The sequence below is a fragment of the Mesoplodon mirus genome (assembly GCF_964341445.2).
Source record: "Mesoplodon mirus genome assembly, chromosome: 4".
Taxonomy (NCBI): domain Eukaryota; kingdom Metazoa; phylum Chordata; class Mammalia; order Artiodactyla; family Ziphiidae; genus Mesoplodon; species Mesoplodon mirus.
Window position 1 is genome coordinate 130,301,891 of NC_138979.1, and position 15,825 is coordinate 130,317,715.

Consider the following 15,825-nt stretch of genomic DNA (forward strand, 5'->3'; position numbering starts at 1 on the left):
GAAGTTCTTAACAGCTGGACATTAGCATTTTTGAATGAGTCAGCATTTTTCATGTAACAAGATTCCTGTCTTGTTATATTTGCATAATTTAATCATTGCACAGTATAGCATAGATCTAAGAATGTCACTTTTCTTGGATTAAATATTAAAATTATGTGCATAGTAGGGTGGTCACTTATAAGAGAATAAAGAACAGGACATTAGTAAGCATATATAATCAATTTGTTTTATTAGAAAATTAACAGGACTGAAATATGGCCTTAATTAAACCACTGGTTTGTAATAGGAAGTGAGAATTCTATCATCTAAACATACAGGTGAATAGCATATATTATTTAAAATACTTTGTTGACTATAGTGACATTTTATAGTTAGTATTGTAAATTAGTATAATAATTTACCATACAAAAGATTACTCTTCCATTAAATTTAGATCTATGTCCTCTGGTAATACAAATGTTTGTCTTAGTTCAAGAATCTTTTATATTTAGCACCTAATAAAAATCTAAAGATTTCCTTTGGTTTCTTAAAAAAAAAAAAAAAAAAAGATAATGAGGGTTAATGCTCAAGAGTTTTAGCAAATCGTACTGTGAGTCTGTCTTCCACCTCTTCTTTTACTAGCTCCAAATTTTATCCTCTTCTCAAATGCGTATTTGATATTAGATGGGAATTCAGTCCTGATAAAGACAGGCTTAACTGCAAGAGGCTTCAGCCAGAGACTGGAGGCCTTTCTACTCTACACAGTTGTTTCACGGTGGGGAGAGACTGATTTCCTTTCTCCACTTGCAGGACTGAAGATACCTAGAGTGATCCATAATAAAGACCCGAGCCTTAATGTATATATAAATACATGAATAATTAAACAAACATACAAATAAATAACTGCCCTCTCACAGGGCCTTGCAGCACAATAAAGGGATATCAGATGGACAAAAACAAGCCACAAAAATCCGTAAAGTAGAACTTACAGTACAGAAGCAGATGGTAACATGATTTCTCAGGAAAACAATTTAATGAGTAAATTGATGCTACCTTTAAGTAGTACTTAATAGTAGTAATATTTTGTACATTAAATACTGTACTACAGTTAATGATCTGAAGTAGTAGACTAGAATATCAAATGGGAGAATTTTTTGAAATAAGAAAAAAATTGAAAGAGAAGGAATATATGTGAGAAAATCTTAGCAACTTATTTGGAAAATACAAGAGAACTAACATGGAAATGGAAAAGTTTAATAAATGAAAATGTAATATATGAGAAAAGGAATTTAGTTAATAGAAAAATATTATTTTCATCTGGAGAAATATTCATGTCTAAGCTTGAAAGTTTCATGGAGTTCCTGGAAAAAAAGCAATTCTAAGGTAAAAAGAAAACATCATGTTTCCAAAATTGAAATAGGTAAATAAGAAGGAAGAAGATATTAAAGTATCACCACCAGACATTCTGAAACACTGAAGCAGAAGACATTAGAATATTATCTACACTCTATTAAGAGAAATTTGATGAGTAGAACTCAACAATCCTACACCCAACCAAGACATCTTTTCATTGTTAGTGTGCAAGACAGATATTTCTGAATATGCAAGAATTTAGAGTACGCCACAATTTTTCCAAGACAGAATGCTCATCAAACAATGACTCCAAACAAGAACAGAAAGAAATTGAAATATAAATCCATCAAAGTGAGAAAAATTTAGAAGGAGAATTGTGTTGAGTTACATTGGGTTGGCCAAAAAGTTCTTTTAGGTTTTTGGGTAAGCTCTTACAGAAAAACCCGAATGAACTTTTCGGCCAACCCAAATAAAATTTTCACATTACTGGAAGAAATGTGAAGTGTTATGTCCTCCTTGAAAGCAGCCTTGTGACAGAAGAAGTGATGGAATACTATATACAACTCTACACACATGAATTTGGCAACTTAGATAAAATTAACTATTTTCTTATAAATAGGAAAATATCACAACCCATCCAATATGAAAAAATGATTTAAGTAAATTGATTTTTAAAAGGCTTACTTTTTTAGAGTGGTTTTAGGTTTACAACAAAATTGAGAGGAAGTTACAAAGATTACCCATATACCTCCTGCCCCCACACATGCATAGCTTCCTCCATTATCAACATCACTTATCAGAGTGGTACATTTTTTAACAAGGATGAACCTACACTGACACATCATAATCACCCAAAGTCTATAGTTTACCTAACAATTCACTCTTGGTGTTGTACATTTTATAGATTTGGACAAATGAATAATAACATATACATCATTAGACTACCACAGAGAATATTTTGAATTCCCTAAAAATCAGTTGTGTTCTGCCTGTTCATCTCTCTTCCAGTACAACCCTGGCAACAACTGATCTTTTATTGTCTCCATAGTTTTGTCTTTTGATCATGTCAAAACAGTTGGAATCATACAATATATAGTCTTTTCACACTGGCGTCTATCACTTAGTAATATGCATCTAAGGTTCTACCATGTCTTTTCATGGCTTGATAGCTCATTTCTTTTTAGCACTGAAAAATATGCCATTTTCTGGACATACCATAGTTTCTCTATTCACCTACTGAAGGACACCTTGGTGTTTTCAGTTTTGGCAATTTTGAATAAGGCTGCTGTAAATATCTTTGTGCAGGTTTTTCTGTGGACATATGTTTCCAGCTCCTTTGGGTAAATACCAAGAAGGGTGATTGCTGGACAGTATGGTAAAAGTATGTTTAGTTTTGTAAGAAACTGCCAAATGGTCTTCCAAAGTTGCTATGTTGTTCAGCACTCCTACCAGCAATGAATGAGAGTTTCTCTTGCTCCACATTCTTACCAGCATTTGGTGTTTTCAGTGCTTTGGACTTCGGCCATTCTAATACGTCTGTAGTGGTATCCAATAAGTGTGTAGTGGTAGTTGGTTTAATTTTTATTTCCCTGATACATATAATGTGGAGCATCTTTGCATATGCTTATTTGCCATCTATATATCTTCTTTGGTGAGGTGTTTGTGAAGGTCTTTGGCCCATTTTTCATCTAGGCATTTGTTTTCTTATTCTTCAGTTTTAAGAGTTTTTTCGGTATATTTTGGGTAAGAGTCCTTTATCAGATGTGTCTTTTTCAAATATTTTCTTCCAGTCTATGGCTTATCTTCTCCTTCTTTTGACATTACCTTTCACATAGCAGAAGTTTTTAATTTTGATTAAGTCTAGATTATCAATTATTTCTTTCATGGATCATACCATTGATATTGTATCTAAAAAAGCATCACCATATCCAAGGTCATATAGTTTTTCTCCTGTGCTATCTTCTAGGATTTTTATAGTTTTGCATTCTACATTTAGAGCTTTGATCCATTTTGAGTTACTTTTGAGGAAGTGTGTGTCTACATTCATTTTTTTGCATGTGGATGTCTAGTTGTTCTAGCACCATTTGTTGAAAGAACTATCTTTACTCTATTGTATTGCCTTTGATCCTTTGTCAAAGATTAGTTGACTGGTATTTACGGGGGGTATTTATGGGCTCTTTATTCTATTATACTGATTTATTCTTTTGCCAATACTAAACTGTTTTGATTACTGTAGCTTTGTAGTGAGCCTAGAAATTGGGCAAAGTTGGACCTCCAGCTTTGTTCTTCTCTTTCAATATTGTATTGGCTATTCTGTGTCTTTTGTCCCGCCATATAAGCATTAGAATCAGTTTCCTGATACCTGTAGAGTAATTACTGGGATTTTGATTAGGATTGCATATAATTTACAGAGTTGGGAAGAACTGACGTCTTAACAATATTGAGTCTTCCTATCCATGAATATAGAATATCACTATACTTATTAATTCTTTAATTTCATTCATCAAAGTTTTATAGTGTTCTTCATAAAGATTTTGTGTATATTTTGTTAGATTTATGCATAAGTATTTCTTTTTGGGGGTGCTAAGGTAAATGGTTTTGTGTTTTTAATTTCAAATAATTCCTCATTCATTTTTGGTCTTTAGAAAAGCAATTGACTTTTGTATATTAATTTTTTATTCTGAAACCTTGCTTTAATCTCTTATTAGTTCCAGGATTATTTTTGTTTCTCATATTTTCTGCATGTATGATCATGTTATCTGCAACAAAAGACAGTTTTATCTCTTCTTTTCCAATCTGTGTATCTTTTATTTCTTTTTCTTGTCATATAGCATTAGCTAGAATTTCAGCATGATATTGAAAAGATGAGAAGTTAGCCTGGCTAAAACCTTGAATTTGACCTTGTAAGATCCTCAGCACAGAATCCAGCTCAGTCAACTCAAACTGCTGATCAACAGAGTAAAAAATAATGAATACATAATGGAATAATAATTGGATATGGTTTTAAGTTGATTAGTTTGTGGTAATTTGTTATGCAGCAAAGAAAACTAATATACTGATAATAAATCAGCTTTTACTTACAGAAATGGCAGTTTCATATGGTTAATCATATAGATTTGCCTGTTAATCCCAATATTGAGCAAGGCAATAAAGTATTTCATGTATTATCCCAGGATATTCTTTATGAATATCCTTAATTCATTAAACTGAATTATGATGTTGCTTTTTTGACTCTTAGCTACTAATTTAAAATTATTTCCAAAATGTCATGATAGACTTTTTAACAGTTTTTTAATGTCAGGTGGCTACAGTATTGCAGAATACTTTTTAATGTAGGAAAAATTCTTATAAGCAATGAGGTAAATAAAATGTCAGTAATGTTATTGCTCAGCCTACAAATTCGTCATAAGTCTTGTGTTGAAAAGTAGGATAAAACTGATCAGTTAAAACTGGGTAAGTAAAAAGGAGGAATGACTCAAGAAATTTGAAAAATGTGAAATTTTATACACTTTCTTGTTCAATTTACTTATAACCCTCTAGCAGTATAGTCACTAAAGCTATCTAATGGTAAGATAAACTAAAGGGAAAGCTGAACCTGTGCCTTATGATGAAACTTGGTTTTGCCTGGTAAAAGCAAAAGGAAAACCTGCTGCACTCTGGACAGTTGGGTCCCACAGGTTCACATTTCTAGGGAATTTTTTTAAAGTAGTTCTTCAAAATGTATTCTTCATTGGTTCAGCACTGATAATAAAAATGTGTTTCTTTGATATTCTTAACATTCACTCTGATAACTGATATTTGTCAGTTTAATAACTTTCATTATCATAGTGTTTCCATAAGTATAAACAGAATGAGTGGATACACTTGTATTGTAAAACAGGTGGTTAAAACATAGTCTTGATACAATGAAAGACTTCATATGCACAAGAACTAGCCTTTTAAGGAAAGAATTTTAAGTAATAAAAATATTATTTCCCATAGAAATTATTTGATTTGAAAATAAATAGTAAAAACTAAGGCACTTATACACACTTTATGACTTTGCCACTCTTACTTGTGAAATATGGCTGAGTTTTCAATCCCAAATGTTATTCTCTTTTGCTGAGAGGATAGATGGAGAAAACCCCTTTTAAAAGATCAGTTTTCTTTGCTTCTTCAATAGCATTTGTTGATTACATTTTCCATCAATCATTCACTGCTCTATGCAATGTTTTATTGTCCAATAAGTAAAACATCTTTGTCTCTAAAATGTAATTTCTGGAAAATGCTCTCAAGATTTGGCTTCCCCATAGCTGACAAAAACTGAGGAGATAGAACAGAAGTGTAGTCTCTTTTTCCCAAGTGGATTTCAATACAATTTATTTTAATCATCCCCTGTAGGCTTGCTCATTTATCTTGTTGATTAGTGCAGTTGACACTTCTATTCTGGAATATCTTTTATGGTTTACTATACCTTCAGGCTTCACTCCAATCTGTAGGATATCTATTTCATCAAGACAATGGATTACAAATAAAACAAATAGTGCTATATGAATTTTAAAATAGTCTCAGTCTAGTGTCAGTTCAAAGCAAAATGATTACATTCCCAAAACCATAAAATATATTTTAGAAGTTCTCAATAACTATTTGTTAAGATAGTTTTAAGCTATTTTACTGTAGACTTTTAAATAAGATTCTAGCTGCCAATATAAATGAGAGAATACAAAAAAAAAAAGAGGTAATTGATTTTTTTGCAAAGCATGGGTATATTTTCCATCCATAGGGAAAACACAGACAACTCCAAGAGATACCAATTCAAGAACAGAACCAGCAGCAGGTAGTGAGGATGTCAGCCAACAAAGCTGAAACTAAAATTGACATGTCTAAAAAACCCTAAATATCAAGTAGTAACAAAAATGATATTATACATTGCATTTACCCTCTGAAGTAAAAATATTTTTCTGACCTGAGCAATTTGCTGACAGAGCAGAGTATGTTTGAAGGAATTTTTTTGTTGGTATATATTTTTCATTACTTTTTTGATTAAGAGTTAGCTGCACGAACAGTTACTGAATACCCAGCATCTAAAGAGGGAAGCAGGGAACAGATGTTTAATAATTTATTCTTATAATTCTCTATCATGAAAGATTTTGGTTACTTTTCTAGCATTAAAAAAAAAAAGAAAAAGAAAAGAAAGAATGTACCAAATGCCACTGAATGGCATTTTTAAATTGGTTAAAATGGTGAATTTTCACTCTTTAATGGTGAATATGTGTTTTGCCACAGTAAAAATAAGTTAGTTCATATGCCTTTAGTGAAAAGACATTTTTCCCAAGTTCAGTAAGGAAAAACTCACAAGTTATACCTATAGGTCTCTCTTAGGACTGAAATCTGCACTGTCGAAGACATTTCCACCAGTGGCCACATGTGAATATTAAGCAATTAATATGTGGCTACTGCAACTAGGCAAGTGAATTTTTAAATTTTATTTATTTGTTTATTTATTCATTTATTGTTATTATTGTTTGTTAATTGTCTGCTCTGGTACATATCTACCCTCTTAACTATGCAACTGGAGCATGTAGTGGGTTGGTTAATGGAAAAAATCAGTTAGGGGCTTCCCTGGTGGCGCAGTGGTTGGGGGCCCGCCTGCCGATGCAGGGGACACGGGTTCGTGCCCCGGTCCGGGAGAATCCCACATGCCGCAGAGTGGCTGGGCCCGTGAGCCATGGCCCCTGAGCCTGCGCGTCCAGAGCCTGTGCTCCGCAACGGGAGAGGCCACAGCAGTGAGAGGCCCGCGTACCGCAAAAAAAAAAATCAGTTAAAGAAGAGAATTATAAAAAATGAAGTATACAAGCACAGTTTTAATAATTTATTTAAACTTAAAAGATAAACATATACTCGTCCATTGGTTGGTTGTTGTTGGTTGTAGGAACTAGGCCTTTTCACCATAATGCACTTTCTACCACTACTAATTTTAGTTTCTTTAAAGTGAAGTGACAGGTTTTTGAACAAATCCAAGAGCAGGATCTTTAGAGATTTTTATGTTTTCCTCAGTTGTTCACTGTTTTCTCGTCCATACCTAATTCCACTTTTAAAACTCAAGTGTTTCCAAAGCATTTGGCCTTTTTTCTCCTCTTGAACTATCAGTTAACCTAATTTTTAATGAATCACACAGCTACAAGTGAAAGTGGCATGAACATTTTGGTGACACACCTGATTCACTCTTGGCTTGCCCACAACCCAGTGAGGAGATAAATGTGAGTCCAGCCACAGCACTGAACAGGAATAGGCCAGGTCCATAGGCATCAGTACTCTTCCGAGTGCTGGCGAAGAGAAGGTTAAGTGGAGGCTGGCTAAGATAATTTCTCTGTCCTAAAAAGGAATGACAGGCATTGGCATTTGGACTCCAGAAGGTAGGAGGAAAGATTCTGAAGCAGGAATGCCTGGATGAGGCACTGCCATGGCCAGTAAAAGGGTACCATGATCAGAGAGTTTGTCCCAGCAAGGAGTGTAGGGGCACAGAAAACTTCTGTTTATTAAGCACTTCTCTTGTGCCCACCCCCTTACAGGCATTATTTCATAGAATCGTCACAGTGTCCCTCATTTTCAGATGAAGTCATTGAGCATATTCCCGAAACATGTAGATCTGGAATTAGGAAACTATTCTGTAAATGTCAAAACCAGTCTGTTCAACCAGTATTGGTTGAATGTGGCTATGCTCACCAGGTGATTCTGATGCAGAAGGTTCATGAAAACACAATGTCACCTTCACAAGGAACTACCGAGATGGCCAGCCAGAAAGGGAGGAAGCACTGCTGAGTAGGGAATGGCGTGGTTTGAGAGGGATGGAGTGATTTGCTGGAGCCAGCTCATACCACCTTGCAAGAGCCAATTGTTAAATCAAAGAAATTTTATGAGTTGCTTCTTAAATACAGTCATTATTTACAAAAAAATTATATAAACCTGCAATTAAATACATTATACAATGAACAAAGGCAATAAACACTCAAAATTCATCACTTCTTAATTATGTTAATTTTTCCACATAATTATCTTCTATGTTCTTAAGGTTATTTGTGTCTATTGCATCTGTATGGGGGAGATGCTATATGCATTAGTTATCTGGTGTTACAAAACAAATTACAGTGGCAGCTCAATTATGAAACCTGTCTGATGGTTTCAGGTATAAATCGATTATTTCTTTTCATCAGTTTTTCACTAGTCAGCTTTTCCTCCCTACTAACTGCACCCCGGATTGTAGTTCTTAAGGATTTGTTGCAATTGGCTTTTCTAGTTAGAGCACTGGAATTAGTAACAGAGTATTAAAAATGCATTAAACAGGACAGTAATTTTCATTTTACCCTTTGCATATTTCCATCTTGCACAGTATGCAGGAGTTTTGTTTCATAACAGAGTTTTTACTGAGCAGATACAATAGCTACCAGGGAAGCAGGACTAAGAATTCACAGTTGAAAAGACACTGTTGTAATAATGTTTACTGAGTTTTGTTGAAATAGGGAATAATTTGTCTTAGAACATGCAATACATATTTTCCTTTGGGGGGAAGAAATTGAGGAGTGATTTTTATAGTATTTTTTTAAATTAGTGTAGTTAGTAATCATTGAAATGTCTATGATTGTCAAAGTAGGCAAAGAAAAAAGTTAAATCAATTTTCTGACTCCTCTCTACATAATGAGATCAAGACTGTATTCACATTGATTTACTCTCCAGAATTAACTAAAAGCCCCCAAAAACAGGTCTCTATGTATACCTGGATCGGAAAGCCACTTTCTTTTATAAGTGCAAGATAATTTCCTCATTAAAACTTCAAAAGAACAAGTTGTAGAATTATGTCTGGTCAAGAGATGTTTTTTCTCCTTGTGCACAAAATAATTTTCCATGTACTGTCAGAGGTTCAGTGATACTACAGTAACATGGAAATGACCAGGATTATTCCAGGGCTTTTCATTTTAGTCTTTCTTAAAAGAAAAAGTCTGCCAAATGTCAAGTACTGTTTCTGCTGCTAGGATGGCTTTGTAAAATTTTACCAAAATTATTTTCTCATAAATATAAACCCTGGACACACACAAACAAAAACTACCAGAGGGATTTGGAGAACAAAACAAAGTAGACACATTTTGGACGGCAGTTGAATCTCGGGGGAAAGGTTTGGTGAATGACTAATGGTGGCTAATGACCCAAGAGAGAAAAAGTCCATCATCTTTCTGGCCTGAAAAGAGTGAGAGAAAATTTTGGGGACTCCTTGGCCCATGCAGAGTGAGAGGGGTTACTGATCAAAAACAAACAACAAACAAAAAACCTAAACTATGGTAGTCCCAAATTCTGTGTATTAACTTCACCTGTCTATGGCTGACCACAAGCCAAGCATGTGCAGACAGACTCAAAGCACTGAGTGTAAAAGGATTAATGAGTTGCCCCTCCACCATCACCACCAATGTAAAATAGATTTTGCCTTGAAAACAGTTTGAATATAACCAGGTTAATGGCTTGCTTAAATAAAAATGTGACAGTCTTCACAAGAATATATCAGAATGCTGATTCTCCATGACATAATTTTGACAATGTCAGTGTTACAACGTAAAATCAATAGGCATACAAGAAAAAAAAAATGACCCATTCTGAAGGAAAAATAATATCAACAGAGGCCAATGCAAGATGACTTGATGTTGAAATGATCAGAAAGCAGCTACTAAACTTATGCTTAATGAAGTAATATATATATATATATATATATATATATATATATATATACACAATGAAGAATGAAAAGACAAGACATTTCAGCAGAGGAATACAAAAAACAAAAGAGAACTGAATGCATTTTAGAACTGAAAATTATAATATTTAAATTTAAAAATATCTGGCTGGGAAAATGGAGGTATACATGCTGAACAACCACTATGGTGACCACCACAAAATAATTGCGAAGTGACTTCTAAATTTTAAAAAAAATCTAGAAAACTCAAATCATAGAAAGAGAAGAACAAAAAAAAAAGGGGGTGGAGAATGCAGAAACCAAAAATGTCATTTCACACCATCCAACATACATTGTTACTACAGTTAACAGTATAAGAATATTATTTCCAGAATGCTTCTGCTCATAAGTGTCACTTTGTGTGCTGATTAAAATAATCATTTTTATCAGGTTTCTAATATTTTAATTTTTCATTGTGATGTTTCAAACATAGAAAAAACAGCAGAAATAAATATTCATATATATTACATATACCTATCAGTTCATTATTATGATTAAACACACATTATATTGCCTGTAGATGATTTTATTTCTCTTTTCGAAAAGAAACTTGCAGACATAGACTATAAGTCCACATACTATTCTTTTCCTCTTTCTCATTCCCCAGAGTTAATCAAATTCCTGAAACTGGTGAATATCATTTCCATATTTCTTACTATTCTTTTATTGTGTATGTTTACTATATAATATACACATGACATACAGAATTGCTTTGCTGTGCTTCTTGAGATGTTACAAAGAAATGGACCCAAGAAGCTATCTTATGTAGGATTTTACATATCAGTGTTGAAGAAGTGAAATTGGTCAGTATTATTCTGTCCATGTATTTCCCTTTTTGGTGTTAGTAAAATAAAACTACACTAAAATATATATATATTTGGGGTTCAGGTTCTGGATAAGATGTATATACACACTACCTGTGTGTCCTAATGAATACTGAGAACCCTCATAAGCAAATAGAACAGGCAGAATAGAACAGAAGATTAGAATCCAAAATACCATCAAAGCTGCAGTGCATCTACTATTTTTTTCTCTTCTGATGTCTCATGGTTTGAAACTTAAGCACCAGAATATGCCACTGGGGCACAAACAGAGAGAGCTCAAAGAAAAAGCCTCTAGTCTGGCTCAAGGAGTGTGAAAAGGAACCCCTAACACTCAGAGAGAGTATATAATTTTATATCTTTTGTTTTCTTTCTTCCATTCTCCTTCACTCTAGCCCTTAAGCAATCCCATTGTGACAGCAGCAGCTGGCAGCAATAAGCGCCTGAAGGAGCCAAAATTCTAATGGAGAGGAGCCTTCTTTTTCCTTCTATGGAACTGTATTTCCAAAAGAATGGGTGGAAATCCATTTTTTAATTTGTTTGTTTGGTTGGTTTTTTTCTCTGTCCTTGTTTTGCTTGGCTCTGCATACAGGAGCAGTTTTGGGAGTGCCCAGCAAGGCAGAGTATATAAAACACCAGATTTCTGAATAGAGTTCCAGAGACGAGCCCAAAGAAACCAGGAAGTAGAAGGGACATTGTGGAGAGGAAAGTGCTGAGGAAGGAGATACACTAAGCTATTTATGACTTTCTGGGCTCATCCTCAAACTCCACATGTGTGCATCTGATCCCATTCAGTACACCAAACACTTTGAGAATTGAACAGAGAGACCGTCACCTGGGTCTGGATATTGACTGGAGCACACATGGAACAGTTCTGAATAGTGCAAAAAGGGTTGGACTCAGAATTGACTTTAAAACAGTAGCCCATGGACGGCTATCAACGTTCACCACAGGATTTAATTAAGACCCAGAGTCTCATTGTATAACATTTAATATGTCTAGGGTAAAATTCAGAAATCCTTGGAATTTGAAGAACCAGGAAAATCTCATTTCATATGGAAAAAAAAAATCAAGACACACCCATGATGAGATTACACATATATTGGAATTATTTGACAAAGACTTGAAAGAAACTATTAATTTCACAAAGCTCCAGAAAACAATTGAAAAGATATTTGAAACCAAAAGGAAAATTTGTTTCAGCAAAGAAATGTAAGATACACGTTACTTGGGAAAAAAAAAAAACACCTCACTATATACAGGGACTAATTGGCAGAATAGGGATAGCAGAGGAAATAGTCAGTGAAATTGAAGATAAAGATACATTATCCAATCTGAACAACAGAGGGGAAAAAAATTAATGACAAGAGCCTTATGTCATGTAACAAAATATTTATATTATTTGTGTCTTTGGAGTATCAGGAGAGGAGATAGAGCAAAGTGTGGAAAAAAATTTGAAAAAAATCACAAACAGAAACTTCCCAAACTTGGTGCCAAGATATAAACTTACCAATTGAAGAAGCTTAGTGAATCCCAAATAGGGTAAATACAAAGGACTCCATGACCAGACACTACTGAAAATGAAAGATAAAGAAAAAAGTCTTTAAAAAATTCTTAGAGAAAACAAACAGAAAACAACAAAAAACACTGTCTATAGAGAACAATAATTTCAATGACTGCAGATTTCTCACTAGATACCATGGACTCCAGAAAGTAAGGGTACCACCGTGCTAAGTGCTGAAAGAAAAAAGCTTTAAACCAAGTTTCAGTATTCAGGGCAAATATTATTTACGGATAAAGGTAAAATAAGAGCTTTCTCAGATGAAGCAAAACTAAAATAACTCACTGCAGCAGAACTGCTCTAAAAAAATTACTTAAAGGAATTTCTTCAAAAAGAGGATGTTATGGGTTGATGTGTCCCCCCTCCCAGAAAAAGGTATCTAGAAGCCCCCAGATTTCTTACAGAGAGAATCAAGTGAAAATGTGCTCATTTGGGTGGGCTGTAATCCAATGTGACTGGTGTCCTTATACAAAGAAGAATTTTGGACACAAAGACAAGGATAGGGGGAAGACAATGTGAAGACCCAGAGAGGCATGGAACAGATGTTTCCTTACAGACCTCAGAAGGAACAAACCCTACCAACAACTTGATCTTGAACATCTATCAACTAGAACTGTGAAACAGTAAATTTCTGTTTTTGTAGGCCAACCACCAAGTTTATGGTACTTTGTTATGGCAGTCCTAGGAAACTAATACAAAGGGGGAAATGATAACAGAAATTTGGAACATCAGAAATGAAGAAAAAAAGCAATTGCTTAAAAATGTTAGGAGTGACAGGGAGTATAATAACATTCTGAAATGATGGAAAATAGAGAATTTGTTGCCAGCACACCTGCCCTAAATGAATAGCTAAAGGAAGTTCTCTAAAAGAAGGAAACTTGGAACATCAGGAAGCAAGAAAGAACATGGAAATGGCAAATATGTGGGCAAATTCAGTTTCCTTCTCAAGTTTTATATTTGATGGTTGAAGTAAAAATTGGAACAGTGATACATGTAAAGGGAGTAATTAAGATAATTATAGAGTGTGATCAGGCAGCAGGCAGCAGGAGAGCAAGTGGGAGGAAGGAACTGAGGGTGGGAATCAGCAAGCTGTGTGTGAGCCAAGCGAGGGCAGCCACCTCCAGGGAGCACTGAGATTCCTCTAGTCCCCCTGACGCTACCCACCATTCAAAGGTTGATTCTCTCAGAGAGAAGATCACAACTGAGGCAGAAGATTTGGTGGAAAACATTTTCTCAAAGAAGTTGTTAGAACTTGACAATTTTTTGAAAGGACCAATCCTAAACATATATAACCTAACTCAGATCCACTCAGACATGAGTCTGCTGGTCCCTGACTATTCTTCTCACCAATAGCCACAATGGACTGGAAGACCCCACTTCCAAGAAGCGAAGATTGGGTGAGTGTGGAGGCCTTCCAAGGAACCACGGTATTTGTGATGCCCAATGTAATGCTAAAAAGCAACCAGGAGTTAGTGGAGAGTTTTGAGACAGTGAAACCTGAGATCTGGCTGCTGATCCTGAAATGAAGCACCATAAAAATGTGGGTACAACTCCTAATTCCTATGTTAGAAGATGGGAACAACTTTGGAGTGTCCATTTAGGAGAAGACAATTGCAGAACTAAGAATGTTGAGAGCTGCATCTCATCTGGTTCAGATTTCTAGATATTATGTTACAAGAGCCAAATCGGTTTCCAAAATAGCTAAATATCCCCATGTGGAGGACTATCCTGCACCCTGACAGGTATTGATGAGAAAGAACATAATAGCTTTTAGCTCATCATATCAGAGCTAAAGAATCAATATGTCATTCTACATGACATGATCCTGAAAAATATCAAAAAGATCAAATGCAGAGACACTGTACAGAGGCGAAGGCCAGGGGACTCTGTGAGTCTGGCTCAAGACCCACATCACCTTAGTTTGTTACATGACTATGGTGATGGGGAAACTGGCTGGAAATAGTAATAACACTTCTCTGTGTTTTTAGTTAGAGTTTAGTGAAACTGTCATGTAGTTCTGTGACAGACTTACAGGCCTTTTTTACAGGCCTTCTATTTCCTTCCCTAATACCTCATAATAAAATAAAATCAATAAACCTGTCCTAATTTCTGGAGAACTCCAGGTTTGTGTGCCCAATATGTTAGTGCAAGAAACATATGCTTTCTCTCTTCCACTTTTCCTTCCTTTGGGGGAGACAAGCTAATATCTTGGGCTTCGTGTTTTCTTCCTTTTGATGGTTAGTTGGTTAGGAACTGAGGGAACTGGAAGAAAATGCTAGGCATTTTTTAGAAATTGGAGTCAAGTGGATCAGCTCCTCTCTTCCCGAGGAAAGATTAGTGTCTGTTGCCACTGTGGAACGTTGGATCCTGCCTGCCACAGTTGCCCTGATGATGACTTAGGGTTTCCCATCTACATACATTCCACTTTGAACCTGAACCTGATCATGACAAAAAAACACCTTGGACCTTCAGCCAAATCCCTAGCTCCTTCAGATGTTTTTATAACTAGGATTTTTACATGCACATATATCCGTAATACACCTACACATAGTCATGCACGCACATGCCTTCCTACTCTGTTACCTGTCACCTGCTCTCCCCTTCCCTGGTAAATTGGAGTGGGGGGTGTCTGCAGCTGTGAAGGTCAGCTGCTGCCATTGTTGCTGCTCCTTTTGGGCTTTCTTTTTGGAATTTTACTTCTAGGGAAAGCAGTCACTTGTGTGCATATGTGTAAATGCCCACACGGGCATGTACATAGTGTGTATATAGAAATCTGTCAGGCAAGTCAAAACCATAAAAAAGTTGCCTCTATATCTCAAATCTTCCAGAGATATCACTTGTTACAGCTTTTGTACTAACCCATAACACCCCCAGTTTTTTATTCTACCACTACTGGAGAGTCAATATCTGCTGTCAATCTGCTGGTGACTCTCTCAGTGTCTATTTCTGACTTTTATTCTTTCCTTGTCTCTGTCTTCCAACCCCCAATCATATTTCCACCTGGATGCATCATTTTTTTACTCCCAGTATGATGTAGAGAAGGAGTCAGGATGCTGTTTTCCCATGAAGAGTACTCAGTAACAAAGCAATTGCATTTTAGTTGTGCCCCTACCCACTCTCCAGACCCCTTCCAGCTAAAACCCTTCCCTCCTCCTACCATGTGGCTCTCAATTTCTTTTTTTGTTTGTTGGATTGTTCCACTGCCCCTCCTCCTCACCCTACCATCTTTGGATCGTAATGTAAAATTATTTTACCATGTCAAGAAATTATCAAAATTACAGGTACTTTTACTTCTTTCTTAAAAAAAGAAAATTATATTATAAAGCAAAATAAACCAAAACAAGCATCAAGAT

General features: G+C 35.3%; 1 pseudogene across 1 annotated transcript; it reads left to right on the forward strand.

Moving 5' to 3' along the window:
* Positions 1 to 13,786: 13,786 nt before the first annotated feature.
* On the forward strand, positions 13,787 to 14,435 carry LOC309802907 (proteasome activator complex subunit 3-like; annotated as a pseudogene). The gene has a single exon. The product of its transcript is annotated as a proteasome activator complex subunit 3-like (transcript).
* The last annotated feature ends 1,390 nt before the right edge of the window (positions 14,436 to 15,825 follow it).